This window comes from Podarcis filfolensis, assembly GCF_964270895.1.
Source record: "Podarcis filfolensis genome assembly, chromosome: 12".
In the NCBI taxonomy this organism is placed as follows: domain Eukaryota; kingdom Metazoa; phylum Chordata; class Lepidosauria; order Squamata; family Lacertidae; genus Podarcis; species Podarcis filfolensis.
The window spans coordinates 18,380,044-18,403,925 of NC_139614.1; positions in this window are offsets into that span (position 1 = coordinate 18,380,044).

The window sequence follows — 23,882 nt, forward strand, 5'->3', positions numbered from 1 at the left end:
GCTTTAAATGTATGGGGGTGGATGTGGCCAAAAAGATAACACTGTTAAGGCCATGGGGTTTACATTTACAGTGGTACCTTGGAAGTCGAACAGTTACTTCTGGGTTTGTGGCCAAAAATGTTTGAGAACTAAGCTGTTCGAAAACCAAGGTACGACTAACTTGTTCCATTTTACTCAGTAACTTGCCTGCATAAATAGTAATAATATAAGACAGCCAGATTTAATTTCAATGGGCATAGTCCCAGAACTTGTTTTTCAGTAACTGTTTACAGCGGCAGGGAAATCTATTCCATACAGACGGGAGCATTCAGACTCTGAGGATGGCACTGTTCAATGGGTCCAGACTTTTGTGTTGCTTCCTGGCTCCCCAATATTCTAGGAATGGATTCCAAAATTCTTTGCAAATAAGACAGGTTTTTTTTTTTTAATGTCTTTGAAAAAAATCCTCTTATAAATAGGGTTGCATTCTAGCCCTGGCGTATCTGAGCCCAGCACAATACTAGAATTAAGTGCCTCTGAGCACTTAATTATTTATTTCTTCTTCAGTCAAATATAATGTGGGCATCTGGGATCAGGGATGTGATTTTCCCAGGTCACAACTCAACTTGCTTCCCAACACCTGCCTTTTTAGAAATTAAGAAGATTAACATGTTTTTGACATATTGCCAGCAGATATTCTGCAAACTGAGTACAGTGGACGCTCGGGTTGTGAATGTGATCCGTGCGGGAGACAAGTTCGCAAACCGCAGCGCCGGGTCTGTACATGCACGGGTTGTGATTCAGTGCTTCTGTGCATGCGCAAAGTACGACTTTAGTGTTTCTGCGTATGCACAAGCTCTGAAACCCAGAAGTAACCCGTTCTGGTACTTCTGGGTTCAGAGCGGTGCGCAACCCGAACGCGCAACCTGAAGCATCTGTAACCTGAGGTATGACTGTAATATGTGAGTCATAGAACATAGAGCAGCACCATCTAGTGGTTGGAGGTGTTGTATCTACAGTGGTACCTTGGTTCCCAAATGCCAAAAACTCTGAAGTAAGTGTTCCGGTTTTCGAATGTTTTTTGGAAGCCGAATGTCCGATGCGGCTGTCGGCTATTGTTTCTGGGATGCTTGCACCAATCAGAAGCTGTGCCTTGGTTTTCAAACATTTCAGAAGTCAAACAGACTTCTGGAACAGATTAAGTTTGGTGCTTTTGTTTTGGCAATTTATTTTGCGTTTTAGTTTTTGAGGCTTTCTTGGTTAATTTGTTTTTGTGACTGTGTGGAACCCAGTTCAGCTACTGATTGATTGATGGTGTGACTGTGGAAATGAATAAAAGCCCCCCATCCAAACAATGATTATCATCAGTGCAGGTAGGAATTTCCCCCCTCATTTTTATCATCTACAATACTGTCTTATTTATTTTATAGTACAGTACATTGATTATAGCTTTCATTTTATGGATCAATGGTCTCATTAGATAGTAAAATTCATGTTGAATTGCTGTTTTAGGGGTTGTTTTTAAAAGTCTGGACTGGATTAATCCGTTTTGCATTACTTTCTATGGGAAAGCGCGCCTTGGTTTTGGAACGTTTTGGTTTTGGAACAGACTTCCGGAACGGATTAAGTTTGAGAACCAAGGTACCACTGTATAATCATTACTGTAGTGCTTTTCACCTCCCTTTTCTAGGGAGAAACCTACAAACTTCCTCCATTAAATATTTTATAAAGCTGGTGTTCACCGTGGTCTAGAAGTATCTCAACCAGTGGGGGAGAGGTTATATAACAATAATAATAATAATTTATTTTTTATACCCCTGGCCGAGTTTCCCCAGCCACTCTGGGCGGCTCCCAATCAAGTGTTAAAAACAGTACAGCATTAAATATTAAAAACTTCCCTGAACAGGGCTGCCTTCAGATGTCTTTTAAAGATAGGATAGCTGCTTATTTCCCTCACATCTGAAGGGAGGGTGTTCCACAGGGCGGGCGCCACTACCGAGAAGGCCCTCTGTCTGGTTCCCTGTAACCTCACTTCTCGCAATGAGGGAACCGCCAGAAGGCCCTCAGAGGTGGACCTCAGGCTGAACAATGGGGGTGGAGACGCTCCTTCAGGTATACAGGTATACAGAAGTGGGAATGCCCCACTTCTCTATTTTCTCCTGGCGGAGGGATCTCGGACTATGAGTGAACACAATTCCAGGGCTGTGATTTATTTGAGTGTGCTAATCTGGCCCCTGCCAGGCCTGCAAAGCCAGCAACCACGGGAGGATTAAAGCAGACGGCAGAGCAGCCATGACAGATGGAAATGGATGAGACTCTGTGCTTTCTGCGCAGGCTGCCTGGAACTTTGTGCTAGATTTCGCTGCCTGTTATCCTGAGGGATGATAAGGCCGTGAGGCAGGAAACAACCGCAAGCCAAAACAAAAATGAGTGCATAACACATTTGGGCAAGCCAGGGCTGCAGTGTGTCAAAGTTCCCCGCGTGGGATCTCGCCTACACTGTCCCTCCCTTCCGAGATAGATTGTGATAATTTAGTCTACGGCCTAATGTGAGTCTGCCCACAGGAATAATGAAATTAAGGCAAAAGCGGGGGGAGTGCATACCCCCTAGTCAGCTTCCTCCCCATATTAAAAAGGTGCACAGATAATCATAGTTCTGCCTGGTCACTGAGGTCCAGCGCCGAGGGCTTTCTGGCGGTTCCCTCCCTGCAAGGAGCCAAGTTACAGGGAACCAGGCAGAGGGCCTTCTCGGTAGTGGCGCCTGCCCTGTGGCAACAACTACCAGACTTTTAGAAGGCATCTGAAGGCAGGCCTGTTTAGGGAAGCTTTTAATGTTTAACAGACCATTGTACACTGGTACCTCGGGTTAAGTACTTAATTCATTCCAGAGGTCCGTTCTTAACCTGAAACTTTTCTTAACCTGAAGCACCACTTTAGCTAATGGGGCCTCCTGCTGCTGCCATGCTGCCGGAGCACAATTTCTGTTCTCATCCTGAAGCAAAGTTCTTAACCCGAGGTATTATTTCTGGGTTAGCGGAGTCTGTAACCTGAAGTGTATGTAACCTGAAGCATATGTAACTCGAGGTACCACTGTATTTTGTTGGAAGCTGCCCAGAGTGGCTGGGGAAACCCAACCAGATGGGGAGGATATAAATTTATTATTATTATTATTATTATTATTATTATTATTATTAGCCAGGGGACGGCACCTTCAGACCCCCCCCAAATGTTTGTGGGGGCCTGCCCCACAAAGGTTGATGAGTATTGCCATTCAAAAGGTGTGTGAGCACCGCATCATGTGATCAATTTTGTGGGTTGGGGCTTACCTGCCCCCCCATATTTTATTCAAGTTGGCATCCCTGGGGGGGGGGCGGTATTTCCTCGGGCGGTATTTCCTTTCCGGGTGCCTCATACCTGGCCTGCTTCAAAAGGCCACAAGGTCCTGGCCAACTGCTTTTGATTGGCAGCTGTGAACTTTATTCCAGTTTAAGATGCTGGTGATTTACAAGCGGATGGGCCGGAGGAAGTTAGGAGACGACTCTGTTAGCAACGTTACTCATTTTAATTGATTGCTCTGTCAATGCAATTATGAGTTCATACCGTTACTAAATCACAAGTTCATTTATGTAATTTATATCACACTGCTGTGCTTTCCTGCCTGCAAGTTGCTTTATTTTATTTAAATTGGGCAATGCCAGTGCTTTTTTTCGGTGTGTGTGTGTGCGCGCGCAGGGATACGCATACACCTAAACATTTCGTGAAATCTTTGTACTTTTGTCCATTTACTGTATTTTTCCCTATTTGAACTATAAAATGGTGACTTTCTGGAGTCAAGACGAGAGTACTCCTAAACAATTTTATTTTATTTTTACAAATAAAGCACTGGGCAATGCCATTAATCTTTGTTCACCAAATAAACAGATTGATTTGTTTCGGTTACGGCCTTGAGTCTGTCGTTTTCACTGGTTATGCTTTTACTCTCTGTTCCTCCTGGTTGCTGCTGAGAATAATCTAAACCCAGGTAGCATTACTGCAATGGGCAGAACTGCACAGCAGCCTTGCTCAAAGTTCTGAATTAATAGGATGCACCCGTAAAAACGTTACGCAAATCAACCAGCCCCTGAAAAAGGGGAAGCCTGAGCATCTTATATTAAACATAGACTGCCTCATTTGCAAACCTTCAATATTGTAAAGCAAGGAAACCAATCATAAAGGTGATGAAAAGAAAATCGCATACTGATCACATAAGCAAACACATTACCACCAGCTCTGTTCCATCACCAAGCAGCTAAACTCAGACAGATGAGCTGTTGGTTCAGAAAATGGATTGTTTGTTTAAAAACCCATAATCTTTTACTGTTGTGAATACTGTAAAGATGGAATGCTAAACGTTACGCCAGCTAATGCGGTTCCATTTATAGAGTATTAGTACCACCGTGTCGGCATGGCTGATGTGCATATGAAACAGCGAGAAGACACGCGAAGGAAACTTACTGCGGAAGTCAGCTGAAAAGTGTTTTAAATCCACAAAGAGTGAGTCATCAGCAATTACTGACAAAAGGTTCCTCTATCACTACAAAGGCTGGTCCTTGCCACTCACGTATAATATCTATCACTTTGGACTTTAACTTTGGTAAAGTTTTTATTTCTTTATTGTGATTTTCTGATTACAGTGGTACCTCGGGTTAAGTATTTAATTTGTTCCGGAGGTCTGTTCTTAACCTGAAACTGTTCTTAACCTGAAGCACCACTTTAGCTAATGGGGTCTCCTGCTGCTGCCGCGGTGCGATTTCTGTTCTCATCCTGAAGCAAAGTTCTTAACCCGAGGTACTATTTCTGGGTTAGCGGAGTCTGTAACCTGAAGCGCATGTAACCCGAGGTACCACTGTACTGGCTATTAGAACACAAGCACAGAGGCTGGGAGCCTCAACGGCGCCCCTCAGGAGGCTTCACCCAGGTAAAAAAGCCTGGCTAGTCCGTCCCCCCCAGCTATGGCTCTGCTACAGGGCCGTCTTAAGCATATGGTGCAAAGCTCGCTCCAGTGCCCCCCCGCCCATTTCTCAGAGTTGTCCACCTTTTTTTAGGAAGGACGGCGCTGCTGGCAGGGCTGGAAGAGGTGGGCAGCGGCTGGAGGGCAGTTCCTCCGGTGGGGAAGAGGCAGAGGCTGGACGCGGCGCCTCCCGGTTCAGCTGGCCGCTTCGTGCCGCGGTGGCCACGGCAGAAGGAGGCTCCGGGTGCGGTGCTGCTTCGGCGCGGCATGGCGGAGGCGGGAGAGGGTGGCGAGCTGATGCCAGGAGGCACTGCATCCAGCCTCTGCCTCTTCCCTGGCGCCCTCCAGAACTTGGCGCCCAGGAGCCCCGCGCCACTAGCCTCTACGGGTAAGATGCCCCTGCTCTGCTACTGTCTAATATAGCTTTGGGAAAGTTGCTTGTCCGCTTGCAATTCTTTTGAACACCTTTTAAAACAAACTGTGTGTCACGACACGTTAGAGTGTCGGCTGCAATGTGTAGGTGTGTCGCGCAAACGCCTGGAATGGGGTTAGTTTAACCTCCGGTTTGCGAGTAAAACTGAATTACTGTGTCACAAATCGATGCATGTCTAAAAAGGGTGTCACCAACATGAAAAGTTTGGAAACCTCTGTCTTAAGATATCATAACCATATTTTGTGGGATGGATCCAGAGATCAAGGAGCAGGCTTTCACACGTTTTGAATCAAGATGGTAGACCAAACTTTTCAAAACAGCACTGATTTTAAGCTCTGGTTTCAAAACTGCACTGGGTTGTTTTGTTCCTCTTCAAATTCTTGAATAACGGCAGGTACAAGTTGACTAGTACCATACAAAATAAAAGATGCGCAAACATGCACAGATTCAACACTTTGGTTGCAATGCCAGGACATGTTTTACGTTTTGTTACAGAATTACAGGTTTCCACATGGAGAAGTCAAATGTGTCTTTCTCTTTGAAGAGGTCAAATTTCTAGCAAGACCATCATGTAATGGCAACAGGTTCCTGAACCCTGCAAACCACTCCGACAAGTCCAAAGGGAGACAGCCATGTATCAAAGACACCCTTGCTCTGGAACATAAGGTGATCTAGAGACTGGGTTTTCTTGAACATATGTCAGTGACGACATGCAAGATCTTATCAGCAGGGGAATGCAATCAGATTCCCAGTGTCAGAGATGTGGATGTTATCAGCAATTAATGCTCAGCTTTTACAAGCAGGCAAGACAGGAGACGATTTGCATTTCAAAGAAATTATTTGATGGTGTCAGCTCCACCAAGCTATGAATGAAAGTGGGATAGTTGGGCTGTCTGTTTTGCTAACTTTGGAAGAGAAGCAATGGATGAGGTGCATATAGCAGAGATAGTTGTTATTCCCATTTCGCAGAGCAAATCTTGCCCCAAATAGCACTCTGTGATCAGGACAACAGGTGTCTCTCGTCACATCTTCTCCACTGCTAGCTCCTACTGCGCCAGGGAGTATTTTTTTTTTAGGGTGGTTTCTAAGCTGTTTATTTATATTTATTGGCATGCTGCCTAAGGTTACCAATCGCTTAGGAGCGAAACAGATGCTGCCAGCTAATAATCTGGAAACCTCTTCTGTTCCACAGAGTGACTTGTGAGTACAGTTCATGCCCTAAAGTTTAACATTTGTAATTCTGACACATTACCTTGTCTAGGCAGTTAACTACCAATGGTTTATATATACTGCCATGTTCTCAGAGGCTTTATGCCTTTGATGAAGTTGGCTCCCGAAAGCTTAATGTGTAATAAACCAGGGAATCTCTCTTCCTATTTGAGACTGGTGCCACGGACCTCCTTGGATTGCTTTATAGGTCATGAAGATGTGGTCTAAACCACTGAGCCTCTTGGGCTTGCCGATCGGAAGGTTGGCGGTTCGAATCCCCATGATGGGATGGGCTCCCGTTGCTCTGTCCCAGCTCCTGCTAACCTGGCAGTTTGAAAGCATTCCAGTGCAAGTAGATAAATAGACACCACTGTAGCGGGAAGGTAAATGGCGTTTCCGTGCGCTCTGGTTTCTGTCACGGTATTCCGTTGTGCCAGAAGCAGTTTAGTCATGCTGGCCACATGACCCGGAAAGCTGCCTTCAGACAAACGCCAGCTCCCTCGGCCTGAAAGCGAGATGAGCGCCACACCCCATAGTCACCTTTGACTGGACTTAACCATCCAGGGGTCCTTTAGCTTTTTACCTTACCTTTACCCAAGGCCTTTCTGATTATCCAAGCAAAATCGAATTACTTACCACTACAAAAGCAGAAGGGGGCTCAGTGCATAAGAATGAACTTAAAAGCCTGAGTTTTCCTCTTCCCTGCTCATCCCTTTTTCGTCTTGTGCCATGGCAGGTCTGCAGGCAGAGGCTGTCCTGACTGATCTTATGCAAGCCGTTCTGAAAGCCTTTGTAATTTAATAGCAGGACAGAAATGATTTTAATAAATAAAGGCACAGATAGTGAATGAACTGAGGACACCAAAAGGTCTTTGGCAAGCAGAGGAGAGCTCTCTTTCACTGCCTTGGTGAGGAGAGCTGAGCTTGCAGTACTGTATATAAAGGAAAGCAGCTGCAGGGAGCCTGCTTCCCCCCAGCGCTGTTTGAAAGGACAGTCTGCTCCACCTGCCCACAATCCTATGACTTCAGAGATGAAAGTTTACATACTCTGTCTGGCCTTCCTCACTGGCCAGGGGAGCAAGGGCCAGGAACAACAGCATGGCAAAGGGGAGACCAGGCTGCCCTCATTCACTGAATGATGAAGGAACAGCTGCTGCAGTGTTTGCTTTCCTCTTCCATCCCCATCCCTTTTTCCTTTTATGACATGTCTGCAGGGAGTAAGTGTATTAGCTTTCTGTACTGGGCTTAGAAGAGTTTAGGAGCTTCTGTAAATGTTAATTACTAGTACTACCGCTTTGTAAGCACAAGGAATCTTGATTTTGTGTGCCTGTATCTAAACTTGCCCCTTTCTAAAATTTATGTATTGGTGTGTGGTTTTGTTTTTGTAAAGCTACCAAAGAATAAAATAAAATCGGGATTAAGGGTTTTTTTACTGAGATGATGGAGGGTGTGTATGTTGTGTACCATTGGTGTAGTTGTGGGGGCACTCATGCCTTTTTGGGATACGAAATGCTCTGTGGGGGGACGGAAAAAAATGGGGGTTTGAGGAGGGTCAGTTGAGGAAATGTCCCCATCTGAGGAATGTTGGAGGGTATGCATTTTTACTGCTAGGGAGGGGGAGAGGCGCTTGTGGCATTTCTGCCACAGGTGTCAAAATAACTTGATTCACCTTGGTTACTGCACACTTTGACTAAGGGGCGCGGCTGCCATTTGCTGCATCGCCTCAGGCAGCCAAATGCCTCAGGACGGCTCTGGGCTGAGCACTCGTTTCTTTGGACTTGTGCCTCAGACCCAGCTGACCTTGGCGTTCACCTTCCAGGGTCTTGCTGGCAGAATCTTTCAACACTTGGCTCAACTTCCTCAATGCTATTTGAGGAGGAAACCGGAACGGAGGCAGAAAGATTGGCCATAGAAGAGGGAGGGGGAATTGTTAGAGGGCGGATACACACGCACAAAAATATTTCTTTTAATGGCTGACGCACAATTTATTCTCCAGCGCACACCCACAAATCGCAGCTTCGCGGAATCCAGCTTGCCGTTCAGAGATGCCAGTTTACACAAGACGGGAAGGCTGGCAGTGCCGTTATTTATTTTCGTGTTTTCTCCCTTGGCAACAGCCGTTCCTTTGCAATTCAAGACTTTCCGAGCGGGCCGCTTCCATGAGATGCTGAGCACCTCCCGCGATTCCCCGAGCCGGATCGGGCCCTTTGCCAGCTCAGCGGCTGCGCACAGACCAAACCCTCTAATTTTGGGGTAATGATAATGATTAGGCTTGCACGGAGTGTTGACACATATTTATTAATTGCAAGGTGGGGCTGGTTAAGCCGTCTGCTAAGACAAACATATGCGGAACAATGAGAGCACACAGTAGGCTGGCAACTGGCCAGCCGTGGATCAGCAGCAGCTGCAGGAGCAGTAAATTACTGTCCTGCCAAGGAGATGAAAATCCTACCTAGCGACCTGCTTATTTTTCCCTCCCTTGTTCTGGAAACTCTTTCTTCCTCCATCAAGAGCAGCCCTCCATCTCAGTTGCAAGGGAAACGAATGCCGCTCCACACAGTAGGCCTTGGGGGCCTGCCAGGATTCCCAGTGATTTAGCTGTGAAATTCCTAGATTACAAATGCCCCCCCCCCCAGCTGCTGCTGCAGGCCAAGGTTAACAGTGCCTGACAGTACATTAAAGCGGATGATAATGCAAGCCAAAGGTTACTAGAAAGTAAAAAAAGAAGAAGAAGGGGGGGGGGGATATGTTGCCTGGCTGGGAATTAATTGAATGATCAAAGATCAGCAATTGACAATCTAAGGCCCCATTTGGATGGTTACCAGTTTCCCTGGACGTTTGGGGAAGGGCAAAACAAGAGTGCAGTTCATTTGCAAAAGGTACATCATTTAAAATACGTGCATATTTCATATTGCAATAAAAAAAATAATACTAATAAAATAAAATTTGTACAGTCGTACCTTGGTTTTCGAACAGCCTAGTTCTCAAATGTTTTGGCTCCTGAACGCCGCAAACCCGGAAGTGAGTGTTCTGGTTTGCGAACTATTTTTGGAAGCCGAATTTCTGAGGGGGCTTCCGTGGCTTCCGATTGGCTTCAGCAGCCTCCTGCAGCCAATCAGAAGCTGCGCTTTGGTTTCCGAATGTTTTGGAAGTCGAACGGACTTCCGGAACTGATTCCATTTGACTTCCAAGGTATGACTGTATCAGGGTACTCCCTTGGGGGGGGGGGACCCTGCAGGGCCAGGCATTTTCCTGGCTTGCATCTACAGTGGTACCTCGGGTTACATACGCTTGAGGTTACATATGCTTCAGGTTACAGACTCTGCTAACCCAGAAATAGTACCTCAGGTTAAGAACTTTGCTTCAGGATGAGAACAGAAATCGTGCTCCGGCAGTGTGGCAGCAGCGAGAGGCCCCATTAGCTAAAGTGGTGCTTCAGGTTAAGAACAGTTTCAGGTTAAAAACGGACCTCGGAACAAATTAAGTTCTTAACCCGAGGTACCACTGTATATAATTATTTCCACCCAGTACTAGGCTACTTTCTTTCCTACTTTTAAAACCATTGGCTTCAATACAATGTTTCCAAAGAGGTCCAATGTACACTAAGAGTGATGTGCATGAACCAGGGCGCATTTTGTATGTGGAAAACATTGCATTCAGAAAACATTCCTTGATTTAGAGAAGAAAACGTGCTGAACATTCTGAAGGCTCTGGAGAACAAGGAAAGATACTCTGGGTCAGTGTCTCGGAAAGACAGCCCCAGAGAGACATTAACATTAATCTGGACAGCTCCTGATTGTGTTAGAAAAATCTTGAGATAGCTGCTGGAAGGCTGCAGTGCTCTAAGATAATGGTGCCCAATTAGCTAAGTACTGCAGACCCCTGGTTTTCAAAAGCCAAGCCACTGATCCCCCACTTTTGAATATTTTGATATCTCTATGCATGGACGTAGTCAGGATTTTTGTGGGGGGGGCAGGCCTTTTGTTGGGGGGGTAGAACCTCAGTTTGCTGTTGATTTTTATTGATTGGGGGGTGGGGTGGCAGCTGCCCCTCCCTGCTGCCCTTTGGGTATGCCCATGTCTCTATGGCAGTTTTTGTTAGGTGAATGGTGCCACGGACCCCTGGCTGGGTCACACACACCCTCTGGGTCCACAGACCACCAATTGGGAACCACTGCTCTAAGACTTAATCCTCATTTAAACCAATGGAACTTACTTCTCAGTAGACATCCAAGGATGGCGCTGTTAAAGTGTTGATTATGTATATTTCACTCTTTCTGCGTGTGTGTGTGTGCATGTGTGCGTGCACACGTGCACACGTGCACCTTAAATGATTAGATTCTGGTATAATGGTGGTTCTATGCATGTTTATCTACCAAGGCCCAATTCAGGCATTCAGGTTAAGGTTAGACTTACGTACATTCATAATTTTATTTCCACGGTTCAAATCATACTCAAGGCGGCTTACAACATGAAAAATTACAACAACTGCAATATAACAAAAGTAGTCGTAAACAATAAGTAAAACATCAAAAAATACAAATAAAACAACCAAGCTGAGCAATTGCCAGGTAAACCACAAGATATAAAATAAAGAAACAAAAAACCAACAGCGACAACAGTACCCCTGCCAACCCAAAAGTCTGTTCAGCAGCCTCAGCTTTTGTAGCTGGAGTCAGTCAGAGCCCTGCTTACCCAAGCCACGTGGGGAAAGGCCAGCAAGGCAGGGAGCAAGCCTTCCAGGACCCACAGCCAAGACGGTTGCAGTTCATTTGTACATGGGTGTTATGTACTGAAGTTCTCACCCTGGGCCAGCAGGGGGATACTGTAGATAGTTATGCAAATGAAGGATCGAAAGTGACGTTCAGTGATTGGATAGTTTGTATGCAAATGAAGGATCGAAAGTGACGTTCAGTGATTGGATAGTTTTAGAAAGTTGCTACAGTTACGTTGTCCTGGAGCTCTATATAAGCAGGCTGACTGAGCTCCTCAGTTCAGTTCTGTTCTGGCCTCTGAATAAACAAGAGCTGTTTGAAGAATCGCTGTGTCATCTGATATGTTCACCCACAACTAAACAAAGTGTGTACGAGATTCAGAGATCCTTTTGTATCTATACTATTTACTCTGGTAGTCACTACTAAAATTCAAAGAGATTTGTAGGAACCTGCCAACTGTGGGGTTTTTTTTTTTGTGTGTGTGTTTTTACCTCCACTGCCTGATTCAGTAAACATCTGACATTCCAGAGCTGTAACTAAGTTAGCTGCTATTGATACCCTCTTTTAAAGAAAAGGGAATTGTTGCTCTGTTTAAAAAGAAAGAAACTGATTTGTCAACAAAAGCATTTGTTGGAGTGTGCAGGCAACCCCCTGCCCCTTTCAAATCAGAATATAGTTAAGTAGAAATAGTAAGGGAATTGTCAGATGTGAAATCTTCCACAACAAATCTCTCTCTCTCTCTCTCTCTCTCTCTCTCTCTCTCTCTCTCTCTCTCACACACACACACACACACACACACACACACAGAGAGAGAGAGAGAGAGAGAGACAGAGAGAGAGACAGAGAGAGAGAGAATAGGGTATCAGGCATGGCTAGTGAGAGTTTGCAGTAAACATGCCAGGTTTTTTTGTTTTTGTTTGCATGCTTAATGACAACACAACTAGATGATTCCAACTGCTAAGTGGTTGTTTTAAAAGTTCTTACCTGTGATGCCATCCATCATCTAAGTGAGGATAACAGAGGGATTGTTCTTAGTCCAATGCCAAAAACTGTAGGAAGGGAAGGGGGGAAGCAATCAGAGACAGCCTAGTCCAGCTCTTCCTAGGCAAGAAGGCATCTCCTTGCATCTACAGCTATGTGCAAATTAATTATTAGGATTGCAACCGCTATGGAGAGCAATTTAAGCCTTTCTCTGGGCTTGAGGATAATCCTTCTTCTAAAATTAGAATTTGCATTGCAAGGAAATCCCCCCAGTTGATGCCAACAGAGGTACCTTTTCTTCCCCCTATCCTGCAAGGCAGCAGAGGTTTAGGATCAGAGTTTGAGACTCATCAGTTTAGCCAGTTTAGCTGTTTCCCAGGGTGTGGCTGCTGTAACATGCCGACAGGTGAGAACTTAGTGCAAGGTGAAAAAAATTGCAGCAGAAGGAGCACACTGTGTCCCCCACCAGAAGCAACACCCCATTGATTCCTTAGGTATTGTGCTTGTAGGGAGAACCATATAGCTGGCCTATGGGAGAAGCCATTGCTTGGGGTAGATAGAGCACATGGCTTGCATGCAGAAAATCACAGATATAAACCTGGGCATAACCAGTTTAAAGGATCAGGTAGCAGCTAAGAAGAAGGACCTCGGACTCAGACCCTTGACAGTGGCTGCCAGCAGTTACAGTAGGCAGTTTCAGCGGTACCTTGGTTCTCAAACTTAATCCGTTCCGGAAGTCCGTTCCAAAACCAAAGCGTTCCAAAACCAAGGCACGCTTTCCCATAGAAAGTAATGCAAAACGGATTAATCCATTCCAGACTTTTAAAAACAATCCCTAAAACAGCAATTTAACAGGGATTTTACTTTCTAACAAGACCATTCATCCATAAAATGAAAGCAATAATTAATGTACTGTACTATAAAATAAATAAGACAGTATTGTAGATGATGAAAATTGAAAGAAAAAAAACCTTACCTGCACTAATGATAGTCATTGTTTGGATGGGGGGCTTTTATCCATTTCCGCAGACACACAATCAATCAGTTAGTAGCTGAACTGGGTTCCACACAGTCATAAAAACAAATTAACCGAAAAGGCCTCAAAAACAAAAATGCAAAATAAATAGCAAAAGCAAAAGCGCCAAACTTAATCCGCTCCAGAAGTCCATTTGACTTCTGAAATGTTTGAAAACCAAAGAACAGCTTCTGATCAGTGCAGGCGCCCCGGAAACAATAGCCGACAGCTGCATCGGATGTTTGGCTTCAGAAAAATGTTCAGAAACTGGAACACTTACTTCTGGGTTTTTGGCGTTTGGGAACCAAGGTACCACTGTATAGGCTGAAAAGGCATCTGGCTTATTAAAAGGCAGTCCGATGCAGACTGGAAACACTTAGTGTAGGAATCTCCTGAAGTGGGGTAGCTGTTGAGGGGCCGGGAGGCGTGAACTACTGAGACCGCAATAAGGAATGGCAGATTAGCTTCAATACCAGTGGCAAAGAGGCAATGTTAGGATGTCTACCCAGAGGTTAATTAATCCTGCAGTGGAGCCGGAGGATATTTCAAAATGATTCCCATGCAGGTGGGTTATTCTGGCCCAGCGGGTAGATTTCCCAAAGCCAATGGAGGAAGATGGAGGGAAATGTTGCTAATATCTATTAGAGGTTTGTGAAAGGGGTCTTTCCCAGCGGGACCATTTCCATGTCTCGCAGAACTGATGATTTAGAGCTGCAAAGAATCCCCCTCCCCAGGGGATTTTGTGAACCACGCAGTGCTAATTAACTCCATTGTTATGTTTTGTTTTGAACATTAGGGTCCCTCTGGGATTATGGCACGTCTGTCTCCAGCAGGGGATTACATTTTGCACCACTGTATAAAATCCCCTCTGCATCATACCAGCGAAAGAAACTAACAATAGGGGAAAGCATATGGCTATAATTTGGTGATGAGGCTGGTGGGGGAAAATATATATTTCCCTCTGTCCAGCCCTTGTCTCTCTCGGGGTCCTTTTCTCTCCCTGCACCCTGCCAATTTGGTGATGGTGTGGGAATGCAGCTAAAATACGCACACAAGCCTTTATTTTGTAGAAAGCACCAGGAACGCATTTTTATGCCTTTTCTGTTTCTCCATGTGTTTCTTAAGAAAGCAAGTCTGAAAGGGTAAGCACAGGAAGCAGCGGTCAAATTTCACATCCTATCTCTCACCTCTGCTCTGATTTGTTGTGGTCAAATGAGGAAACGAAGAGGCATTTGGCCTTGGGTCTTAAATCTCCTTCAGGGCGCATTATCTAAGATTAGGATTTCCTGCATTGAGCCTTCTGAACTGGGGTGCTTTAATAATGGAATAGCATTAGCAAAGGAAGGATCTTCGCAGTGGGCTTGGCACACAGACCCTACAGACGGCTGCCATGGCAGATCTGTAATGTATGGACAACTTGAGCATGTGTTTGCGTGGCAAGGTCCTGACCCCTCCCCCATTGTAGAATAAAGACACTTGACACCAGAATTTAGGTTAATGGGCTGAAAAAGACCACAACTTTATTGATTACAGAATGTGAGTGGTATTGGCTTAGGCATTGGAACCAATGACTATATCTGACTCCTACCCGTCTCCCAGGAGTCTAGTAAGAGTTAACCGCCAATAGGGGGAGCCTTGTTGATGCACATCAACTAGGAATTCCCCCAGGGTCACCGATAGGGGTCGTGCTATGGTCTTGGCCCCCGTCTGGGCTTTGGACATAGGACACGCCCCCAGATTCCTTTAACGGAATACCCTTGAAATAGGAGGGGTGGGTGATGGCCACCACCTCCCCTCACCTCCAACCGAATACTCCAATGCCTAACCACCAAACCTTACAAAGTTATGACGATTTGCTACGAGGTAGGCCAAAAACCAAGTGGCTGGTGCCAATTTGCCAAGTGGAAAAAATTCCTACCAGGCCCCCTGGACAACCAAGGCGACCAACCAAGTCCATAGCAAGGTCAAAGGATAAGGACCTAACATTAGGGAGGGAGGACGGGAGAACACTTTCTGTTACAAACAGCTCCTGTTTTTGATTAATTGCTCCCGTTTTCATTCATGAACCATGGCAGACACATACCTTCCAACATTTCTCCTATTTAATAATAATAATCATATTTATGCCCTGCCCATCTGATTGGGTTGCCCCAGCCACTCTGGGTGGCTTCCAACACATATAAAAACATAACAAAACAATAACAATTTAAAAACTTCTCTATGCAGGGCTGCCTTCAGACATCTTCTAAAGGTTGTAGAGTTACTTATTTCCTTGGCTTGGGGGGTTGCATAACTCCATACCCTCCAATGTTTCTCTGATGAAACTCGGGCGTCCTAAGAAAATCAAGCCATTCTGGGATCAAATCAGAAATGGGGACAGCTTCTGTAAATCCGGGACTGTCCCTGGAAAATAGGGACACTTGGAGGGTCTGCAAACATGGGTAACAGAGGAAGCCAAAGAAATACAGTGGTACCTTGGGTTACATACGCTTCAGGTTACAGACTCCGCTAACCCAGAAATAGTGCTTCAGGTTAAGAACTTTGCTTCAGGATGAGAACAGAAATCGTGCTCTGGCGGCACAGCAGCAGCAGGAGGCCCCATTAGCTAAAGTAGTGCTTCAGGTTAAGAACAGTTTCAGGTTAAGTACAGGCCTCCGGAACGAATTAAGTACTTAACCCGAGGTACCACTGTATTGGAATTCTTTTAGCTTCCTCAGCAGGTGCACCCTGTGCAAAACACATCCTATTCCCCACTCCATGAGAGCCCCTCAGGCCACATCTTTAAGGCCACTAGAAAAGCTGTCTAGAGACGTCATAACCCATGTCCAAGTAATCATTTGGAAGAGTGATGCCATCGTTTGACTGCCACGCCTGTCTTCAATAAAGTGGAGCAGAAGATTAGACATACTTAACTGGTTGGCTTTCTCAGGGATCTGGTGGGGATGTTTATCAAGGCGACAGCTTCAGATTTAGTGGTGGAAACTGGGGGTGGGGAGGGAATAAAAGCTGCCATCAAAAGCTGCCCCCCCAGACTACGTTAGGGTTCTTGTTACCGGAAAAATCCGAGGGCTCCCTTGGACAAAAACAAAGACACCAACCAGGATAACTTGGAGCAAAACAGCAGCCTGTAGGCTTGGCCTTTATTGAACTGTTGCAACAGGGTGCTCCCCTCACTTGCAGGAGAGAGGAAGGACCCAGAAAAATGGTGCACAGGACCTTATAAAGACTTTCGAAATTGCCACCCTGTAGATCAAGACCACCCCCAGAAACATCATACATACATCACAGAAGTAGCACTTCCATCTGCTACTTGGAAGCCCTCAAGAAGCGGCAAAGTGACTCCCCCAGGTAGCCTTTAGTTTGCACGGCCGATCAGTCTGTACACGAGCTTCTCAAAAAACTGTGCCCACAACCATCCGATTTATAGATAGCTAGATAGCTAGCCTGTGTGGCTTGCCTGACTGGCTATGTGCAGGTCATTCATTAGCCCCCCCCCCCCAATGCCTCACTCTCTCGAAAGGATGTCCAACATCAAAGAAGGTACTCATCACTATCACTTCCACCTAACTGATTAGGACATTATAGGCTGTGCTCATGTCATCAAAAAACTTAAGAGACAAGGAGAAGGGGAAGGAACAGAGGCAGGAAGAGGGCAACCATGTTAGGTCACTAACTCCTCGATATACAATTTATCTTCCGGATAGATTGCCCATATACTTTCCTCCCAGAAAAGGAATGAGAAATCAGCAGCCCTCCCAGATGTTGTTGAATTCCAGCCCCAGATGGCAGAGCCAATGCTTGGGGGTGATGGGAGATTTAGTTCAGCAAGGAGTGCAACTTCCTTATCCCTATTCTAGAAAGTCTGGGGAGAGGTCAGGTCTATCAGTCCTAAGACTTGGCGCCAAAAACGGTGTAATTTTGTAGCACAACCGGAGGTAAGATTTTGCAGCGCTTGGGAGGAGCTAGTGTTCTATATTATTATTATATATTTTGTATTCTCATTCTGTATATTTCTGTTGTGAACCACCCTCGGATCTTTGGATGAAGGGCAGTGTAAACCAACAACAACAATTTCAGTCTAGATTTTCTACAGAAAGTATGGATCCATCAAGATGGATTCAAAATTGCATCTCCACCCCTTTCAGGCAATTATCTGTCAATCAATCAATCAATCAATCAATCAATCATCTCCTCGTAGAAAACACATCTACCTTTTATTTATAGAAATCTACCTTTTATTGAAATTAGTTCTGAAATATCACACACAAATGTTGGATAAATTCATCAACGGTCTTTCTTTGCATACTCGAAACTAAGATTTGCAAATTTGTTCATGAGTTCACTGTGCCAAATTCTGTGAAGCTGGCCTCTAAGGAATGGTGTATTTTCTAAAAGTACCCTATCCTTGCACCATTGGCAAACGAGGCAGTGAATGCAGCGGGGCTTATTTATGAGTCAGTGTGACTGGGATTGCACTGTTAGTTGTGTCCACTTTCCCCATCTCCCGTCTTTCAGCTGCTGAATCAAGTTTGGCTCAAATCGGAGTTTGCTGCAATGCAAACTCTGGGAAGAACAAGTGTTAGGTGGTGATAAGGCAAGCAAAGGAGGAACTGGAGCAGCAAATTGCTAAAGGCATAAAAACAAACAACTAACATTTAAGTACACAGGAAGCAGGGAAAAGAGCCAGGGAAGGGCTGGTAAGACCTTTAGAGGACAAAGGTGTGAAAAGACTAGTCCTGATGCAGAAGGTGCTGAGGGACCATATTGTGGTGAGTCCTGTAAGACGAGATTCCTGATTCTTTATCTGGTTCCCTTCTGCCTGACCTGAGAGGCCAGAACCCAGATGGACTCCAGCTGGTGGTAGTAGAGCCTTGGTTTGGGCCTTACTGCCATGCTGCTGTTTGGATAGAAACCTTTGAATTTAAACTGGTTTGAATGCTAATGTTTTGACACCGGTGCACTTTTTTTAGCTATAGATTTTTTAAAATGATTATTCAGTTTTACACTATACATTTGAATTCAAACAGTAATCATGATCACCATTTAGGATTCCCTGAATACTTAAGACTCCCCTCCTGCCCTCCATGGTTTCCATTATCACACTTTGTCGACTCCATCATATAATTTCTCCATTTTTCTTAAAACACAGATTTTTTTGTGTGATGAGCTTGTGAAAAGGGTTTGATACCTACCAGTGAACACTTGTGATTGTTCTTATTTACAAAAACAATACTTTTAGGGACATTTTAAAACGGTAGCGTTGTTGGGTTTCTTTTGCTTGCCCGCGTACCTTTAGATATCATATTTTGAAATATATTTCATATATTCACGATTCTCCGTTGGACCTACATTTGTTGTGAGGGTCTTTGAGCATAATCGGTGGGGTGGGGGGAGAAACAGCTTATACATAAACTGATGATGATGAATTTTGCAGGAGGGCAGGAAAATAGCAGGAACTCTAAGCTGGAATCTTTGTAAGAGTTTCTGCCATGGAAGACAAGGGATGAGGGGGACTCATTCTCTTGGGGAAAGGCTATGGTTTCCCAAACTGGGGTCTCCAGCTGTTTTTGGACTACAACCCCCACGGGGTCCCTGCCATGGGAGCATATTCACCCACTGCTTTACCAGTTGCACTGGCTCCTGGTGGAGTATAAGGTCAGGTTCAAGGTGCTGGTTTGTGGCTTAGGGCCCTCGTATTTACGGGACTGCCTCTCCTGGTATGCCCCGCAGAGGACCTTAAGGTCCATGAATAACCATAGTTTAGAGGTCCCGGGCCCTAAGGAAGTCAGACTATCCTCCACCAGGGCCAGGGCCTTTTTAGTGATGGCTCCGACCTGGTGGAATGCTCTGTCCCATGAGACTAGGGCCCTTCAGGATTCAACCTCCTTCCGTCGGGCCTGTAAGGCAGAGCTATTCCGCCTTGCCTTTAATTTGAATTCAGCCTGATCTTTTATTTCCCTTCTCTTCCCTCCCCCTCCCCTTTTATGAAGATTACCCACTCTGAGACCCCACAGCTAATTCTTCCCTGGCCTCCTTGCTGGCCCAAGTAGGACTAATTCAGCCAGCTAGCCCTGGTGACTATCTAATGCTAATTAGATGGAGTTCCCCCAAAGTTCAGTTGATTTCTGAACTTTGAATTTTATTGTTATTCATGTTTTTATACTGTATTTTATGCTGCTTCTAGAATTATGTGTTTTAAATTTGTTGTTAGCCGCCCTGAGCCCAGTTTTCTGAACTGGGAAGGGTGGGGTATAAATAAAAATCCATTTATTTATTTATATCATCCCTAGCTAGCAGGACCAGTGGCCATGGATGATGGGAATTGTAGTCCATTTTCAGCTGGAGACCCAAGTTTGAGAAACCCTGGTGTAGTGGAACCACTTTCATCCAGTGGGCTGGATAAAAAAAGAGGTCAACCTTCCAGAGGCCACATCTGACAGGTGGATGGGACTGCCCATCTGTCAGTCACCTGATATGCTGTCAGCTGGCTTAAAGCAGCAGGGTTTGCATCCGGTGTACAAAGGGGTAGTGAGGACCCACATCTAAGTTGTGCACTCCAGCACAGCTGTGCTTGTATGAACTACTATTTCAGTTTTGCGTCAAATGTCATCCCCACTGTTTTTTACAAAGATCAGGTCACCTTGGGCACTTCAGTTACAACCGAGAGTTTCTGAGGCTGTGTACATACTATACATTGAAAGCACATGCCCCCCCCCAAAAAGAACGCTGGGAATTGTAGTTTACCCCTCATGAAGCTGCAATTCCCAGCACCCTCAGCAAACTGCAGTTCCCAGAATTATTATTTTTTGGGGGGGAGTCGTGTTTGTTAAAGTTCATTCAAAAGTATGGCACATATGCTGCCTGAGTGGAACAGATCCTACCTCAAAGCAGCGCAGGGGTTGATTTCTGGAAAGCTCAGAAATCAAGACGAGAAGAATTTTTTTAAAAGAATGGGAAATGTTTATTATGTATTTGCAAAAGTATTGCAAACAAGTTAATACGTTGGCAGGATTTTAAAAACACTTGTAATTTCAGAAATAGTACAGGAAATCTGAAGTAAAAATAAAATTTGGAGTAGAAGTGATATGCAGCTGAAAAGAAAATTTAAGGAACGGGGGGTGGAGTTACGGGGTTTGGAGAATCCCATTTTATGGATTTCATATTGTTTTTGTGTATATTTTTCTTTCTTTGCGGTTGTTATTGTATTAGTGTGTTAGTGTGTGTTAGTGTTAGTGTGTGTGTGTTTTGCTATTTTAGTTGAAAATGTAATAAAAATATTTTTTTTAAAAAAAAAAGCAGCAGGGGGTTGTTGTATTTGATACTGTTTAAATATTGCCAGGAGTTTTGAAGTGGATCTAATGCTTGCTGAAAGAAATGGGGCTTGCACCTGGGGCATTTCTGAAAGCCGCTGTTTTCATTGCAAGAGTGCTTGCCATGAAAAAGCAATAGCAAAATAAAATAAATTCTGCTATGCTTCTCCAGAGCCGGCTTTTGCCTGGTTCTGAATACAATGATCTCTTGCGAATCGGCTCCGCTTAATTCTAAAGGTGGCATCTCTGGCTGACCCAAACATAATCAGCCAGATCTAATTCAAGTGCATGGGGCTTATCTGATGAGACAATGTAGTGCTTATATAAAGAAAATGGCCACAAGAGGTCATAGCTATGATCTGGGTCTCTCGCAAGATAGGATACAAATAGGGAATGCACTCTGGGACTGGCAAAAGCAGTCGGGTATTCTTCTTCTTTTTTTTTTTTGCATTAAAGTGCTTGTGGAAAAGTACTTGTGAGAAGTGATTGTTGCCTGAAAAATAATGTGCTGTGAAGTGTATCTATTTCCTGCTAAAGTCGCTGCTGAATTAGAAAAAGTTTCCCCAGAAAAACAGAATAGCTGCTTGGCAGAAGGCTGTAAAAGAGTGTGGTTTTAAAAGAGAGAGGGAGGGAGGGAGAGAGACAAGAGGTCACTGTTGAAGATATTATATGGACTAGACCAGGGGTCACCAACCTAAGAGAGAGCCAGTGTGGTGTAGTGGTTAAGAGCAGTAGACTCGTAATCTGGGGAACCGGGTTCGCGTCTCCGCTCTTCCACATGCAGCTTCTGGGTGACCTTGGGCCAGTCACACTTCTCTGAAGTCTCTCAGCCCCACTCACCTCACAGAGTGTTTGTTGTGGGGGAGGAAGGGAAAGGAGAATGTTAGCCGCTTTGAGACTCCTTAAAGGGAGTGAAAAGCGGGATATCACATCCAAACTCCTCCTCTTCTCTTCTTCCAAGGCCCATGGGCCAGAAGCAGTTCATGCAGGTCATTTGACCAGCCCCCGAACTTAGTTGCCCGCTCGCTCGCTGCGGCACAGCACAGCAGGGGGGCTCGCTTCCGCAGTGCCGGAAATCGCATCTGTGCAGACGCAGGCGCCGAAAATCGTAGGGGGGCGTGTGATCCAGCCCATGGAGGGGGCTCTGCGGGACCGATCCAGCCCAGGCAAGATAAACCTTGCCGGCCCCTGGACTAGACACTTGCTGCTTCGCAATTGATGGCACATAGGATGCCTTGGTCATTTATTATCTTTTAATATCAGAAAACTGAAATCAGAGCTGGTTTGGTATAATGGGTCCTGCGCTGGAAAGATGCAGGTTCAAATCCCCATGCAGTCATGAATTGCATTGGGTGATCTTGGTCCAGTTTCTCAGTTTCTCTCTCTGCTGCAAATAAAACGTTTTAAGTGTGTTGTAAAGTGCGTTATACAAATGTGACACTAGATGGCGATGGTGAGCTATGGCAAATTCAATATATTTTCCGAAACGTTTTTTAGAAAAGCATTTTCACAACGTTTTTTGATATGTGTCTAGATTCCACCCAGCTCTACAGCACAGGTTTGTTGTTAGGTTAAAATGTGGGTCGGGGGCTGTGTTTTCTGGCCTGAGCTGCATTGATGTAAGGTTGGGAAATTCGGTAACAAATAAAAACCTGGTGCTAAGTTTACTTTGGCCACCTCATGAGAAGAGAAGACTCCCTGGAAAAGACCCTGATGTTGGGAAAGATGGAGGGCACAAGGAGAAGGGGACGACAGAGGACAAGATGGTTGGATAGTGTTCTCGAAGCTACCAGCATGAGTTTGACCAAACTGCGGGAGGCAGTGGAAGACAGGAGTGCCTGGCGTGCTCTGGTCCATGGGGTCACGAAGAGTCGGACACGACTAAACAACTAAACAACAAGAAGTTTCAAATAATTACTCAGTAGAAAGATTGCTTGAATCTTGTATTATACCACGTTTAATAAACGAAAGAAAGAAAGAAAGAAGGCGAAAAGGACAAAAAAGTAAATGCCAGCTTTTGTTAACAATATAATAGACCCCAATACATCCGTCTCAGTTTAAACATTTAAGCCAGTAAGTACCATCTAAATGTCCTGATATGATATGTATTCCTGTGATGTGGGGTAAGACAACAAAAGTAGATTTTTTATAAAAGAATGGAAATGGTCTATTGAATATTTACAGATAAACAGATAAAAACACTGGTAGGATTACTGAAATAATCTGCAGTTTCTTAGGAGTATATATTTAAAGTAGATAATTAAATGAGCAAATTAAATGAATTTGGATATGCAGAAGATATTAAAAAATAAATTTAAGGAACTGCAGAAAGATGGGAAAGGAAGTCAAGCTTTGAAATGTTAAAATGATTGTAAAATTAATGAAATGTATAAACCTGTATGTATGCATGTCAACAAATGTATGTAATATCAACAAAGGTTGATATTAAAGTTTGCAATGTCGTAAATTGCCCTGAGATCTAGGGCAAGAAAGATCTGGAAGAAGAACCTGGATAAAACTGCAGTAAACTGTAAGGGAGATTCAGAGGTCTAAATAGGAAAATAATGGATGTGGAGTCCCCAGTCTACATGTGCATCTGCAGGTTTGATTTCCGTGTGGGAGAGCTGCATATTCTTGCATCGCAGGGGGTTGGACCAGATGATCCTCAGGGTCCCTTCCAACTCTACAATTCTGTGCTTCTGTTACACCAGCAACTGTGAATGATTTATCCAATACAAAATTAACTCAGAAAATAACATCAGGCCCATCAGACACCACCACTGGACGTACATGCGGAACTATAATGGAATATAGCACAAGTTTAGCCCTCCTTTCCATATACTTGGTGTATGGAAACCAATAGCATGGAAGGTAGCACCAGACTAGAATTCCATTCGTGGCTTTTACCTTGTGTGAAAACCTAGTATACCTGAAGGAGCATCTCCACCCTCATCATGCAGTCCGAACACTGAGGTCCAGCTCCGTGGGCCTTCTGGTGCTTCCCTCCCTATGAGAAGTGAGGTTACAGGGAACCAGGCAGAGGCAGTGGCGTAGCGTGGGTTGTCAGCACCCGGGGCAAGGCAAGTAATTTGCGCCCCCTAACCCGTGGATTTGCGCCCCCTAACCCGTGGATTTGCCCTAACCCCAGATGTTGCGCCCGGTGCAGCCGGCCCCCCCTGCACCCCCCATGCTACGCCACTGGGCAGAGGGCCTTCTCAGTAGTGGTGCCGGCCCTGTGGAATACCCTCCCAT